Source organism: Rousettus aegyptiacus, unplaced genomic scaffold, assembly GCF_014176215.1.
Source record: "Rousettus aegyptiacus isolate mRouAeg1 unplaced genomic scaffold, mRouAeg1.p scaffold_m13_p_8, whole genome shotgun sequence".
NCBI lineage: Eukaryota > Metazoa > Chordata > Mammalia > Chiroptera > Pteropodidae > Rousettus > Rousettus aegyptiacus.
Genome location: NW_023416311.1, coordinates 100,593,026 through 100,610,044, shown reverse-complemented (window position 1 = coordinate 100,610,044; position 17,019 = coordinate 100,593,026).

Here is a 17,019-nt window from a genome sequence, read left to right as displayed (position 1 = left end):
AAATTGTGAAGAAGCCGAACAATGGTAGATGAAAGCAATAAAATTAATAGCCATCTACGACAGGTAAACCTGTTAGAATTAGACCTCAGCGGTCTGAGAGTATTATGTTTAGAAATACCTATGACACTCCATCAAATCTTGCATGTTCCAAGGAAGACTGTGGACCTTTGAAAAAAAATGGTAAACTTTATAACAATGAAATACTTAGATGTGGTTGGACTGATGATATAGGTCATCTCTTCTTAACAGATTTTATCCTCTGCCAGACCTTAGCCCTATATTCTCTATACTAGAGGAATAAAGTTCTCCATAAATGCTCTGTGCTGATAAATAACATCTCAATCCAGAGGTACTAGGAAGTATCTTCCAATTTCCTTCTGCCATTTGAATGAGAAAGGAGGGAAAAATTAAATTAATATAGTCGGCTTTAATTTAGGAATCCTTGGCAAGACCACGAAAGATTGGAAAACACAGTTGAGAAGATGCAGCCAGCTGGAAGCTGTGTTCTCTTTCTCCATAAACAGGATAGGAAGCTTTAAATGGGAGCAGCACCTAACAGAATTATAAGATTCTTAATAATTTTATGTTTCGAATTGCCCTTAGGGAGATCATTGATTAAAGGCACTGCATTTATGAGTTTTAAATGAATGATATTTGTTCATATAAATGTACAATCAATATTTTATGTATATAAAAAAAAACAACAATAAACATGTGCACAAAAAAATAGTGCCTTGGATCTTGAGGTCAAAATGAATATTTGAAAGGTGGAAAGCCAGTATACTTAGTGTTAGATTTAAGGCAGTGGTATTTGGTTATACAGAAGAAATCTTTTCTTTTCCTGGAGCCAGGGTGGGGGTTTGAACTTGAGTTACTCCACGTTCTCAGTACTCTAATCCCGATGTCTCCTGACACCATCCTTTCCCTAACCCCATATCCCACATTTATTAATTCCTGAGATTCTTCTACTCTATTTTCTTTAATTCGTTGTTACTCATGTGTAAAACCCTCAATATCTCAGTCTCAATTTCATACTGTTAACAGTCCCTTCGACTTGTCCTAATAAAACTCCGCCCTCTGCCGAGGAACCGGCCAACTCCACTGGCCTCTTGAGTAGTGGCTGTACTTTGATCTCACACGTTTCTTTTATCTATGCCGGGAGAGGGGGACGGTGTCCTTTTTTTCTCAATGTTGTTGCTTTCATCCGATTCCCCCTGCCCGCCCCCAACCCACCCTCTTGGTTTTTATTCTCCACTGTCTCATCCACTCACTCACACTGTCTTAGATTCACTCCTTACTAATCACGGCAATGCCAATGCAATTTCAGTTCCAAGGATCTCCTTTTACATAATCTCCTTTCACGAAAAACTGCATAATGTGTGTTAAAGAAGAAAGCATAGCACAACTTGACACAAAGCAAAATTTCTCCTAGGTGTAAACTCCGAGAAGTCCACCTTAAGTAAAGAACATTTAGAAATTATGCAATGTCCTCATCAACAATCTCTTTTCAAATTTAGTGACGAGCTTCATGTGGAAGCTTCTAATGAAATCAGTTCATTAAAGACAAGGTTATATGTTCTAATACACTGTTGCCTATTGGTCTTATATAATCCAGGGATAGAATTTAGAGTATCTAGTAAATGGGATATAAAATCGCTTCAGCAAATTTTCATATTTTTTTGAATTTTTATTTAAATAGTCAGTGATAAATTCACACTGGTAATTGGATTCGAAACAACAGTTTTAGCATTGTAGATGCTCTCTGTCCACAGTAAATACACAGAAGCATAATGTGAAGTGAACCAATGAGGGACATTTTTTCTTCACAGTTTTATTGAGATACATTTCATGTACCATAAAATTTTCACTTGTTTTAATGTACAATTTAATGAATTATAGACAATAACATATTGCAGTATGTGTCATTAAACTTTTAGAGAATGGCTTAACATAATGCAATTATTTATAGGAAAAGTAGAACCAATAATTAACTGTGGATGTAAAATTTTCTTTCTCTTTTCTAAAATAAAGGCTTCAGCCATCCTGATACATTTTATAACTTGACACAGTAGTTTCTTGTTATTTAATAAAGCTTCAAGAGAATTCTAAATTGTTTTCTTTACAGGTTGGGTATGCAACAGTTCATAATTTTATTCTCTCATTGGGAGCCTGGTATACTGTTATTGCTTACTGTATGTTGAGTGCAGAACCATCTGTTTTAAACACCAGGAAAATAAATAATAAATTTAAAATATTATTATAAAACTGGAAAAGCTGACAAAGAATTCTTGTTTAGATAAAAATTATCCCGCTAGAAAATGATGATGGAGAGATTTAAGGAAAGTCTGTGATAGTTTCACTAAATAAAAATTTATATAAATAACAATTTTAAAATAAAATTTAAGCTACATATTCTGTAGTGAAATGTTATATTTGGATTAGTTTGTGTGTGTGTGTGTCTATCTTCTAAGAAAGGATGAATAAATGAATTATTCTTGCATCAAAGCTAGGTGGGAATTTATGTAAATGATAGAATTTAGTTAATTCATGCTCTCTAAAATTTAAAATAGAATGTGTATATTAAATAATATATATTTGAGATTAATCTGAATCTTCAATATATGTAGGAATGGAATTAATTCTGAGGTTTAACATTAAACATTCACAAATCCTAAAACAGTGTGACTTAGTAAAAGAAAAAACACATAAGAACACCCAAAAGATCAGTTAGGTTTACTCATAAATTCTCAATATTTGTAGTAATATGACCATGTTTCTTAAGAATACGATCATGGATCTTCGAAAGTTTATAAAACATACCATATTTTTCAAATTCAATAATTTGCTTCATAATGCCATTTAGAATCTTTTTATGAATAAATCACAAGTATTATCACAGTTTGCTGTTTTGGTAATAAGAAAAAATTAATTTATTTTAATTAGTGTAATATGATATAGACCAAGCTTTTCATAGACTTAAATCTAATGTGACACATTATTATTATTTTTTTTTATAAAGACACTTGTTAGTATTAGCAGGCATTTGGTCCCATACGAAACACCCATGGAGACATTTGGTCCATGCCAAAAGGTCCTTGAGATTTGGTCTTGTCTAAAATGTCCATGGAAGCATTCGGTCCACACTGACCCATGTTTTTAACTCCATGTGCCAGGATTAGCTTTTCTACCAAGGTAGGAAGTGTTACTATTGGCAATACAGCCAGAACACAGTTATTGGACCAGAAAAACATGATAATTTTTTTATGTCCATTTATGTTTAGAGGTTTAATTTTATAAACCAAAAGTGTAAATAATGTTATAGGCTATTTGAACCCAGGGACTGGGTTCTACTTGCCCATGATAGTTTACTTATTAACATACTTTGTTGGCTTTCTTCTTTTTCTTCACTCAGTTCATCACCTCTATACAAGTTGTTTTTGAAATCACTTCCTAAATAAATTCTTAACTGGAGTTAGCCTTCTGACCTACTGAAGACTGAGTTATCTGACCATGTTTGTGTCTCTGTGCACCCATGACAGTCCTTTCTTATCCCTCACTAATAGATTTGTGAGCCACATCAGTATTTTCTTCACCATTGAATTCTCACAGTTAGGTGTAATGCCTGGCAAATAATATCAGTCAATAAAGATTTGATGAATGACTGGACAAGTAAATGACTAAATAAACGTGTAGATAATCATTAAAAAAATAAGGCATAAAGTCTGTCCCAGAAAACATGATAGTGTTTACTCAAGTTCTAGCTGTGTCTAAATTGGTGGCTGTTTTGCTTAATTCTTTCACCTTATGAATTTCATTTTTATCTTCTTTTCATATCATTGGTCTTTGATGTTTAGATTGTTTTCCATTTTCTTACTCTCTTCTACTGTAAGGACTTATGCATATATTTGCTTTTCTAGATTTTTCTACTTTGTGTAGTTCTGTTAAGATGTTTTCCCCAAATTTTATCCTTAGAAACCACCCTCTGTGTGTAGCTTTGTGATGAGTTCTTTATCTAAGATTTGCTGGTCTTCTGGAGGTTGAGATTCCATAGGAACCATGTATTTCATTACTTCCCTCTTTTATCCATGCAGGATTCTTAACAAGTAGTGAAAGTTGGGAGTGATGCATCCTTCATTTTGAATTTTTTGAAGTAAAATAATACAACTAAAAAGAAAACAAAATCATATTTGTTTAATGTATCAAAATCCCAATTGAAGAGAGTTGACACATTATAGTTTAAATAATATGTAAAAGGTTTATTTCCAAAGGAACTGACTACTTACAAAATTGGTTGACTGTAGGAGAACTTTAGGGAATAGTGTAGGAACTTAGAACTAGCAACAGTGGCTATCAGTAATCCTAGCGTCAGGGAGTCAGAACTGAAAAGGAGAAAGAGTCTGGTAAGATCAGCTTCACTGAGAGAAAAACAGATCTTCCCTGAAAGAAACTGAGTTTTATCCTGAAGTCATCTCTCAGAGGGAACAAAACAAAACAAAACAAGATAATAAATATTCTCTCTTCTCATTTCTTTGGCTTCCTTCTCAGGCTTCTCATTGGCCAACCCACTGGAAGCCAGAAGACAACCTCCACAGATATCTCAAGACAGTGAATAGGGTATGTTTTCCCCAGCAAGTTTAACTATCACCAACCAGCAGATGTTTTAAGAAGTCAAAGTGACTTGACTGAAAATAGGGAACACTTTCTGGTAGGACAGGTAATCGTAGTTTTAGGCAGTGTAATGATTTCTTCTGTTCTTAATTTACAGTATTAGCGACTGCTTTCTCAAGAGAGAACTTGATCTCACTTTCATTCTTTCTAGTCCTTTCTCCTTGTTGTTTCACCCAAAAAACATGAGTTAGTAGGGTTTGAGTTAATTAGCAATGATAACAATAATAGCAACAACAAAGGAACAAATTCTCTCTTTAAGAAGGAAAAGTATAATTCAGAAATATAAGTATCCCTTTCAGAAGAGATTCACCTCTAATTAAAGAAAGCTATTAATTAGTATTTTTAATATTAATTAATGTTAATAATAATATGTTATGTAGTATATTATATAGGATGCATTAATTTATTATGGACTATATTTATTATAGTATACATTTGTATAGTATATTAATATAAATACATACATTGCTTATTCAGGTCCTGCATTATAAGTTTGTCATATATGCTGATAAAAAGCTATAATTAAACACTTGGATTCAACAAAGATTATAGTTGGCTATTTAATAAGACTAATGCAAAACTTATCCATGCTTTCACTTTTCAATTGTTGTTAACAGATTTCAAACATTCAACTTAAGTTAATAGATTTTGTCCCTTTAATGTGGAAGGATAAGCATAACCTTGCTAGCAAATTATTTTGTTATAAGATCCTGTCTCTCTTCAACTGAAATTTAATTCTGCTATTCATTTAAAATATTTTAATAAGTATGGAAGTGATAAGAAATGATAATTCTTAAATTAGAACTATCCCCAAATAAAATCATCTGGAAGAGACTAGTATTGTCTAATCATACATTATATAAATTGTTATTTAAATTAACCAAATAAAACCTACTTTGCAAAAAACTTTAAGAAATTTATTATTATTTAAAAATTTTTCAAACATCTGAGTCTCTCTTCTCCAAAATATATATCATAATAAATGTAAAAGTCCCAAACATTTAAATAGAATAAAAGTGCTTTAAACAGTTTTGATAACTAAACATAGCATAGAGCTTTGCCCATTCTTGAATGGTGCCAGCTTGGCACTATGCTGTATCTTATTTAAGAATGCACTGAGAAAAAGTTATAAACAACCAAAATTTTCATCTATCACTTCCTGCAGTGAAGGAACAAAAATACCCTTGACTTTTTCTCTTCTAGTGGAAATCAGGCTTTATTTTAAAAATGCTCTATACATCGGTGCATCAGGAATTTGTTTAGAAGTTGTTGTTACAAATGATGCATTGTATAAATAGATTACTTATTCTTAAGTATGCACTTATTTTATAGCAGTGTTTTCAGGAATCATGGTGTCATGAATTATTTTTAGAATATTAAGTGTACGATGAGCCTATGGTCTCTGCTTTGGGGGAAGTTTTTGCTGGTCATTCTGGCTCAGAGGTTGCCAGAGAATAATGGTCTTCTTCGTTCCTCAGGCTTTCTCTGCCTGAAATCTCCATGACATGTGAGCAGGCTTTGGAATTTTCCTGTCTAGCACCATGACACTCGTAAATATTCTGAGCACATATCTAATGAGGACATAAATAGATTATTATTGAAAGGTTAAATCTCCCAAATATTATAATGTATGAGGATAGGAATTAAGATACTATATAACAATAACTGTTGAAACATAAGAGAAAAAGAAAGTCGGCCTCACAATTTTCCTTTCATGATCATTCATTTGCATGCTTTCTAACACTCTGTCTTTCTCAATATTTCCAATATCTCAATTTCCTTCTTTCTCAAAGTGGTACTTCAAACTTTGCCTCTTCACTTTCCTTACCTTCTTCCTCAGGAACCTCCAATTTATTCTTTTCCACTAAAGCAGGAATCAGTCCTCAATTCTTCCTTTGTATCTTGCAAATTCCAGCTCTTATTAAACAGTGTTCTGATGGAAGCTCTTCTCACCCCGGGTAGGCTTCAAAATTAAAAGAAGTTGATCTTCCCAGAATTCAGCCACTATTTGCCTTTAATTTACTACAACTTGATTTTTGATGTCACTTAGAAACAGTCAAAGAACAACTTTGCTTCTTGATCATGAATTCAATAATTGATGATGCTTGATTTTCAGGAATTTTAATACTTTACAAGCCCATGATAGCAATCAAGCAAGTCAACAGCTCTATCAATTCAATTTCCTTGCAGAATTAATTTCTCAAAATTTTACTAATTAATTTTTTAAATACTTTTCTCTAGATGTTTGCATTTTGTGCCATATTATATTATATAATATTGAAACATTGTTCTATAACTAGATTTTCTATTACCAAAAGGCATTCTTTTCATTTTTTTATTCTGTAGAGATAACACCTATTTATATCATGTTTTTTTTTTCCCTAGAAAAGATAAAAGTATATTCAAAACAAAATAAATAATTTACAATTAAATACAGGACAAGAGGCATCTTATTCAAGAGCGAAAATGGAACATTTAACACTTATTCTATTATCTTCCCATACTGTATTCAAATTGTTATTAAATTAATTTAGAATAATGAACATACCACTTTGGTACATTGCTTCTTAATATTCTACCTTACTTTAGCAATGTAAAAATGTTAGATATGCAGATTTGGGGTACTGCTTTGACTAGAAAGAAATGGTCATACCCTAAATTATTTTATACTTTTTACTATCTTATGTCATATTCAGGAAATATATCTAGGGAGGTAGCGTTTCCTTTCAACTGTAAAGTCATTTGAATATCATTAAATAAAAGTTACTTCTACATAAGACAGCTAGTAGTATCAAGTTGAGGTTGGTGAAATATAGATTTTATAGGTATACCTCTGTATAAGAATCATGCTGTGCATGCTGTTGAATGTTGTATTTGCATTTTTTTTTTAATGTGTTGAATGCTTGTAGGAATGTTGGAGTTTCTGAAAATGTCTATGGACTGAATAAAGTTGGGAGAATTTAGCCCTAGAAATGCAAAACTGATTTAGGTTCTGAAGTCAATTAGTGTGATATCACATAGTAAAAGAATAAAAGACAAAATAATATATGATTATTTATGATTAAAATTCTCAACAAATGCTTTCAAAATGCCAAGGAAAATGTGGTATGACATTTTATAAGGGAATATGCTCAAGAATATTACTTATCAACTATTTTGGAAAGATTCACTATCAATGACTAATCTTTATGTCACAATTTGTTCAATAACAATCTCTGATAGAATGTTTACCCATCCCTAAAAGAGCAAAGTCCAGATCTAAGGTCATTATAAATGTCATCACAACAAGAAAAAAAAAAAAGCGTCAATGTGCAAACACTTTTCAAGCCTCAGCATGCATTACATTTTCAAACTCCAAAATGACAGAATCATGTAACATAACAAGGCCCACAAAGTCCAGAGTGTGAATCTAGAGATGCATACGTCATTGGAGCATTCCTGTTAAAATTCTCCAGATTCATATAATTCTCTATTATAACAAATTTATGCAGAGTCAGCACAAAGTGCTTTTTCTTATCTAACAGGGATCCTGGAAAATTCTTTCTTGTTATTACAGAAAATATTTTCAGTTCTTCAAAATACCCAGCATACTGGTTTCTACAACTCCATAACCGAACAAACTATTTGTCACCAAAAACATTAGCTCTATAAAGAGTTTCTTAAACAATTTTCTTGACACACAAGGAAAGAGAGACTATTATAAGTGTAGGCACAATATAAGCGGACAACGGTAAAAAGTTGGGATGTTGTCAGATATCATGCTCTCTTCGTAGGCTAGCAAAGTGATTATTGTCTGAATAATGGAAAATTTACCATTTAATTTATTATTTTTCCACCTATTAAAGTTTTGATCTAAGCAGAGACAACAATCAAGAGTCGGTTGTTATATTTGTTTTTTGAAAATATGGCTTTTGTTTTCTAAGGGATATAATACTGAGATGATACTGTTCATACCACACCAAAAACTACATGTGTTAAGTTTAAAAAAAAAATGGTATAGGGTTAAAAACTGAACGACAATTGAACTCCCACTAATTGTACAACTATATAATTCATAATTTTTGTGCTGTATGATGCTTAAGATTTTTTTTTTTAAGATAAACTATGCACAGGAGAAAACATGCAATTGTCTAATCTATCACAAGACTAAAGTATAGATAGGCAATCTAGCTCCCTGAAGAATTCAGACTTAGAAGAGTACCAGTTTTATTATTTGACAAAAATTCCATAAAGATAGATAGATAGATAGATAGATAGATAGATAGATAGATAGAGATACACACATATAGATATATATTTGATTTAACTTCTCAGAAATAAAAAAATGTGAATGTTTTGATAAACTTTATTTCTCCAATGTATAACATGATGTCTAGCCAGAGGAGGTCATCAATAAATATTTGTTGTAAGAATAATGCATATTGAACAATAACAAAAAATGAAGATGTCAGCAAACTTAATAAAACGTTGAAAAGTGTAAAACATAAAGTAATTAAATTGATATATTATTATATTACTGTAGGTGAGTTTAAAAATAAATTTGACATATGTCAGATACATAAGCTCATTGTTTTATATAACTATTATAGAAACAGTCAATTTACTGATACAGACTATAACAATTAATTATGAATTCCAGAATAAAATTATTTTCAATGCTCTAACAACATTTATTAAGAAATCATAATGACCATACCCTGATAGCTTTGGAAAAAATGGGGGTTACATTAAAGTATGCTTTAATCTCTCATTTTTACCTTTATAGTAATTCAAAGAAAGAGCAATGTGATATATATTAAATATGGTGTGCACAAAGGTGAGTGTAATGTGGATACTTCTAAAATTATAGTCAAAATTCTTTTTTTTGAAATCCATTTTAGTCTATCGTTGTCCATAGGAAAACAGAATATGAGTATACATTTCTCTCATGAAGCTTCTTTACTGAATGGTGCAAATTAGATCCATAATTAAGAATATTTCTTAAAAGAATGAATGAATGACAAATAAGCTACTCAAGAGAATATAAACATGCATTGTTAGTGCTTAGTGTGACTTAAAAATCTTGACGACTTGATAATAAACAAAAGAAAATTAAAGATAAGTAACTTTATAAAAAAAAATTATAAAAGTATAGTGACCTGAAAAATATACTCTCTGGAGCCTAATTCTTCAAATTCCAAAACATTGTGGGTTGCAAATATTATTCACCAGTGCAAAGCACTGTGGTGTTAGCACTCCTGAAAACTATGTAAATATTTCTGCTAAGATATTAGACAAAAGAAGAATGAATGAAAATCTGTGGAACAGAGGAAATTAAAAGTTACTCTTTAAAGTTAGAATCTTGATATTTTGCTGAGATACGTAGGTTGAAGGAGACATGTGGCAATGATTGGAAATAAATCTAGCAGCTAATTTTAAAATGACTTCTATATGGAATGGAAAATGAAATAGGCTAGAGATAAGTAAAAGATTATCAGGTTTAGGTATGTCAAAGGGAGACAGAAAAATGATTTGGAAGGAGCTTAACAATTGGAATCAGTCTAACAAATGACCATATCAGGGTTCTGAAAATTATTAGCTTTGAGACCATGGGAAATCACATAGCTTCTTTGTACCTCAGTTTTTCATTTAAAATAATAATAATAATAATAATAATAATAATAATAATAACAACAACAACAACAATAATAAAAGATTCAAATGTTATAAGTAATAAATTAATGAAAATACATTTTCCTTCTGAGTGAACTGCAAAGTCAAACATGGCATGTGTGTTGCAATAAGAAAGAGTTTTGCTTTTCTAGTATACTGATTTTCTTCAAGATTAGAATTCTTTAGACAGAATGGTTCACTTTAGAAGTCAGGCATCTTTGATACTAAAATGAAAAGAGATATGAGAGCACATGCATTTCTTTAAATTTATGTAAAAATAGTCCTTTGCAAGGTAGGAGACTGGAGGGTTTTGGAGCTATCACTGATTTTGTTGCTGTTTTTATTTAATTTTATTTTTTCTTCTCAGAACTGTTACCTGTGAGTGATGTGACTGTTAGTGTGTTATTTAATCAATTTGAGAATTTCTATTTGCATTATGAAATGAGGAGTATTGATTTCATGGAGATTATATGAATGAAATGGAAGATATGAAAGCATACAGCTGTGAATTAATACACTATGTTATCCTTACAGGCTATATTTTCTCAAAATAAGAATTGCACTAATCTCTAAATATTTTTCCTAAATTAAAAACTATACTAGTATTTCTACTGTATGTTTCCTCAAGCTTTGTAAATTACTAATTTACTTGACTGTATGCAAAGAAATATTCCTGAGAGCAAATGCCCTGAGATAAAATGTCACATCCTTATACGAACAAAAGATTTAAACATATCTGCAATATGCTTTCCAAATGTGACTTTATCTACTCTAGCTAGTTTACATATGCCATCAGGAGCCTGGATATTTAAGGGTAATTATTTTTGATTCCTCTCCATTTCTGTATCTTCATCTGGAACATTCATATGCTGGGCAGCTAAGGTATTTTTATCATTTTGTTTTGCATATGACCTTTTCACAGTTTCAAAAATTTAAGAGATGTTATAATAAATGCTCTTTGTAAACTATAATGAGGAAAGGCTGGAATTTTGCTGTGCTCATTCTTCATGTCCATCAGCGTAACAACTTGTTAAAAACAATGATTTTTTCTCACATTACTTTCCTACATAGTAACTTGGTTTGCTTATATTGTTATAGTTGGACAAATATGCACATAGCAGTTGCAAAATATCACATCCTACCTTCATTTAATAACATTGTTGAATTAAAGAAATGAAAGATTCACCATATTTAATACTTCTAGTGATATGTATATATGTGTGTGTGTGTGTATATATATATATATATGTAAGCAAGTATATATACACACACACACAGACACAAAGAAACAATCACATTTAAAAATTTATGCAGAGAGAATACTACCCTCATAAATCTTATAAGTTAGATGTAACGAATCAATTCCTCGAAGAAAATAAACTACCAATACTCACACAAGGAGAAATAAATAACCTGGATAACCCTGTATCTATTAAATTATTTAAATTCATAATTAATAAGCTTCCAAAAAAAAAAGTACCAGACCCGAAGATATCATTGAGGAATTCTACCAAATGGTTAAAAAGAAATAATATCAATTACCCATAATATTCTTCAAAATATACAAAAAGAAATAATAATACTTAATTCATTTTATTACTCTAAAATCAAAACCAGAAACACATAAAGGGAAAATAGAAACTACTATATATCATATATAGTTGTATTTGATATGCTAATATTTGTAGAGGATTTTTGTATTTTTTCTTTCAATGACATTTAGTTTTGATATTAGGTTGATTATATATATACAAATTGTCTACAATATTCTTATATATATATACATATATATATACACACATATATATGTATGTGTGTGTGTATACCACACTGTGTGTGTGTGTGTGTGTGTGTGTGTATATATATATATATCACAAACAAGTATGATTCATTCTAGGTTCAAGACTGCTTCAACATGCAAAAATAATAATATAATACACTTTATCAATAGGCTGACAGAAAAAAATCTTTTGATCATAGCATTTAATATAGAAATATATCTGACAAGATTCAATAACTGTTTATGATCTTAAAAATCTCAGCAAATTGGAAAAAAAAAAGAACGTTCAAACTTGACCTAATTTTTTTTTCTAAATCTAACACAACAATAAGGGCTCTACATCACTCTTAAGTTTGAAAGATGCCAAGGAAGTCTGCTATCAGTATTGCTACTCAACATTATAGTACAATAAGTATGTTTTTACATAGTACAATAAAATAGAAAAAGAAATATATTAAGTGGAAAGTAAGAAATAAAAAAAAGCTTTATGTAAATATGATATGAAGTTCTATATATAAAATCTATATCATCTCCTAAAAAAATCTCCTGAAATAATAAGCAAATATAGCAAGATTACAGCAAACAAGTTCAATTGAAACAAAATTCAATTGTTTTCTCTCACTAACAATAACAATGATAATTAAACTTTAGATAAACATTTATAACCTTCACCAAAAATAAATATTTAGGTGTAAATCTAATAAATTAGGTACAAGTTTTGCATGCAGAAAATTGCAAAAATTATAAGAGAAATCAAATAACATCTAAATGAAAAGAGAGAGAGAGAGAGAGAGAGAGAGAGAGAGAGAGAGAGAGTCTGGATTGGAAAACTAAATATTGTTAAGATGTTAGTTCTTCCAATATGATCTATGGATTCTATCAAATGCAAGTCCCATCAAACTACCAGCAAGCACCTTGTAGATATAAGCAAATTGGCTCTAAAGTTTATACATATGGAAAGTCAAAACCCCAGTATAGCAAACCTAACTCTGAAGAACAAAGCTGGAGTACTCACACTTAGAGATTCCAAGATTTACTTAAGAGCAATTAAGTTAAAAAAAAATTGTCTACAATATTCTTATTAAGACAGCATGGTTTTACAAAATAATAGACACAGAAGATATATTCAGGAAACTGAATAAAGAGTGCAGAAATACATCTACACAAATATAAAAAGTCAAAGGAGATTCAACAGAGAATGGGGATTGTTGTTTCAACAGTGTGCTAAAACAATTGTATGTTCACGGGTAAAAAAAATGCTTAACACACAATACAATTTTCATAAAAATTAGCTCCAAATAGATTTGTATTCATACAGTGACATGATATTCAGCAATAAAAAGTCATGAGCGATTAATGATTGAAACTAGAAATGAGTTATTATTATTGATCTACACAAAGACATGAATAAGTCTTAAATTTATACTGATAAATGAAAAAGCCAATGTAAAAAGGCTACGTATAAATTTACACGATTCCGTTTATATGACAGTCTAGAAAAGGCGAAACTAGAAAGACCCTATACATAGCAGTGTTTTCTAGGAGTTGGAGAAGGAGATCCTGAATATGTGAAACACAGAGAATATTTTTAAAGCAATGAAACTATTTTATATGGGATGGTGATGGTGGATGCATGGCAGTATGCATTTATCAAAATCGATAGAACTTTAGAGCACAAAGAATAAACTTAATGTGTGCAAACTTAAATATGTAAATATATAGCAGTGAGAAGATCCAATGATTGAATAAAGAATATGACAAAATAATCTGTTTAACAAAAGGATACAAGAACCACATGGAAGCAGTTGGGGTCAAAAGGTTGTCACCTGAGCCACTGGAAATGAATCTATAAGACTAAAGAAAAACAACTCTGATAAAGTTGTTTTGCAGGCGAGTCTAGATCACAATGCCGACAGACTATACATATATACTAGAATTGATCAATTAAGAAAATGAATAGGAGATATTGAGAAGCAGATTTCTCAGTTTTGGAGTAAAAGTTTACATGTAAGTGAGAGAAAATGCTATATATAGTGATCCAGGTGGTAATGCATTAGAATTCGAGACATCACTATGAACTAATTTCTAGTTTAATAAAGGTACTAAGAATTTTAATGTAGAACTGTAATAAAAAAGGTACAGGTGATTATACAGAGAAGCATTTATATGTATATTTGTATATGCAAAGGTTGATATAAAAACTTCTAAATTCTTGCTCTGTCATCTGAAAGAATCTACAAACACAAGAGCCTCAGTAAGCAAGGAACACACTTAACATCCAGATCTTTGTCTGTAATACAATTTTTCAATAGAAAGTAGCAAGGACTTCACAAAAAATGACAGATTCTACAAGTGGAGCAGGAAATGCACAAGTTGAGCCTGGAGCTTGTAATGGCAGAAAGTAAGAAAGTGCTCGACACAGTAACAAAGACACTAAAACTAAGCAGCAATGGGGATACGTAAAAATCACAGGCACCAACTAAAATCACTTTCTAAATAAAGCAGTATTGGTTTATGAACAAAAATGTCAAATAAATATGAGTCCTGATTCAAGAAAATAAAAGACCAAATAAATTAGTGGAGAATAAAGGGCAGATATTCTGCCCTTGAGAGATGGAGCTTAACTCTTAAGAGCAGGCACTATAGAGTGACCTTCTTCCAAGAAGTAAATTATGAGATTAGGGGAAAACAAATAATTTACAGTGAAGAAATGTGGCAAATGACCTCAGCCAGATAATCAAGGTTAACATCAATAATAACACATTATTGTGATAGTATGTTCCATTGATGTTATGTGATGAGAGTGGCACTTTACCATCCTAAAACCCATATAAATAATCTAATCTTAAGAGAAAAAATATTAGACAAATATCAATTGAAGAACATTTTACAAAATATTTAACCAGTAGTTCTCAAAACTATCAGTCATTACAAACAAAAATAAAGTCTGAGAAACTAAGTCTGGAACTTAAAAAGTATATTAGGTAAAACTAAGTTAAACCTAAATAAAATGTGCACTTAAATTACTAAAAAAGGTTTAAAGATTGGCTTATTAATTGTGACAGATGCACCATACTATATAAGATATATTAGTATTGAGGATTGGGAAACTGGGTATAGAATAGATGGAAACTTTATGTACTGTCAGTAACTTTAAAAGCTTATTTTTTAAAAGTACTTTAATAATAAAATAACAATGAAATAGAGAATGTACCAGGAAGTGGATAACAGTCCTGGAAATGAAAATCATGAATATTTCTGGGGATATAGATTGACATAATAGAGCAAATTATTCTATCTATCTATCTATATCTATCTATCTATCTATCTATCTATCTATCTATCTATCTATCATCTATCTATCATCTATCATCTATCTCTCTCTATCTATCTACCATCTATCATTTATCTATCTATCTATCTATCTATCTATCTATCTATCTATCTATCTATCATCTATCATCTATCTTTCTATTTATCATCTATCATTTATCATCATCTATTTACCTACATATACGTCTGTCCATTTCTATCTAGATAGAGCACACACATGGCAGGACTCAGGTTCAGAGTTTAAGTAACAACAAAAGTACTAAATTCTGAAAGAGGAAGATCCAGACTTGGATCTAGTAAATTTGAAGCCAAGGGATTAACCAGGTATATGTATACAGAAAGTAGCAAATATATACAACTAAAATTTCCTTATCTTGCAAAAAGAGAAGCGCATAAATTATAAAATTAAGAATTTTTAAATATTATTTATACAAAGATTAAAATCACTTATAAAAGATATCTTCAAATGTCAATGATATGTAAGCTCTGAGGCCTGTCCAAAGCATTAAAAGAGAAAGAAAAATAAGTGAATCAAGGAATGGAAAAAGAAATCTGAAGATTAGATATGAAGGTGTGCCAAATTCTATGGATATTGCAGAAAGGTGAAAAGAAGGATCTTTGGGGTTATTTAATTATGAAATTCCTAATGAACTCCAGAGAGCATAGTTGGAGCAAAGACCCAAATTTCAGTCTGTTTAATGATCAGTTACAAGTGAATGAAGTGGAAAAGCAGTATACTGTATCTCATGAATAAAGGGCCGGAGTGTGCATATCATGACTGTATTAGGGTCCTGTCTCTGCCACTTGCTAAAGGTGTCTAAATAGACAAGTCACATGGCTAAGCCTAGTTTAGTCATGTGTAAAATAAAGATAATAATATAATAACTCATTAAGTTACTGTAAACTCTAAATGTTTGTAGCATAATTTTGGGCTAAGTGTATGTTCAGTGATTAGTAGTTATTTTATTATTGTTATCGCATTTAAAAAATGTTGGTGAAACAAGAGGAGAGAGGAAGAATTGCTGATTGTCTCAGATAATTTTCAGTGACAACATATTAGAATTTTCAATTATGCTAAATGCCATATGCAGTGAATGATGGATTGAGAGAGGCATAAGATAAGTAAATTGGATTTAGAAATTGCAATTATAAGTGATAATAAGGGCTAAGGTATAGCTGTACCCATGGGAAGTTGAAAAGAAGGAAAAATAGGTGTAATTGGATTGAAAAGTTTAGGAGAGTTAAGGCCGGGATAGTATATATAAATAAATAATGTAGATGTTCAAAGGAGGTGCGAACTGATAAAGTTTCAAATACATTGATTCTTGGTAATATAGAGATCAATATTTTCAATTGTATAATAGAATTTTTATCTGTAATGCAGGAAATCTTGGTTCTTGGGTTAGTTATTGATATCAGAATCAGTGAAGTCCACGTTCTTTCTTCTTTATAAGGAAGTGCAATGTCATTTGGTAATATGACCCAGAAGTCCTAGAAGTTCATGTTAATTACACTTGTCATTGCAATGCAACATAGAACAGCATTGAAGTTAAAAAAACAGCCTCAGAATTGAAGTTAACATTAGA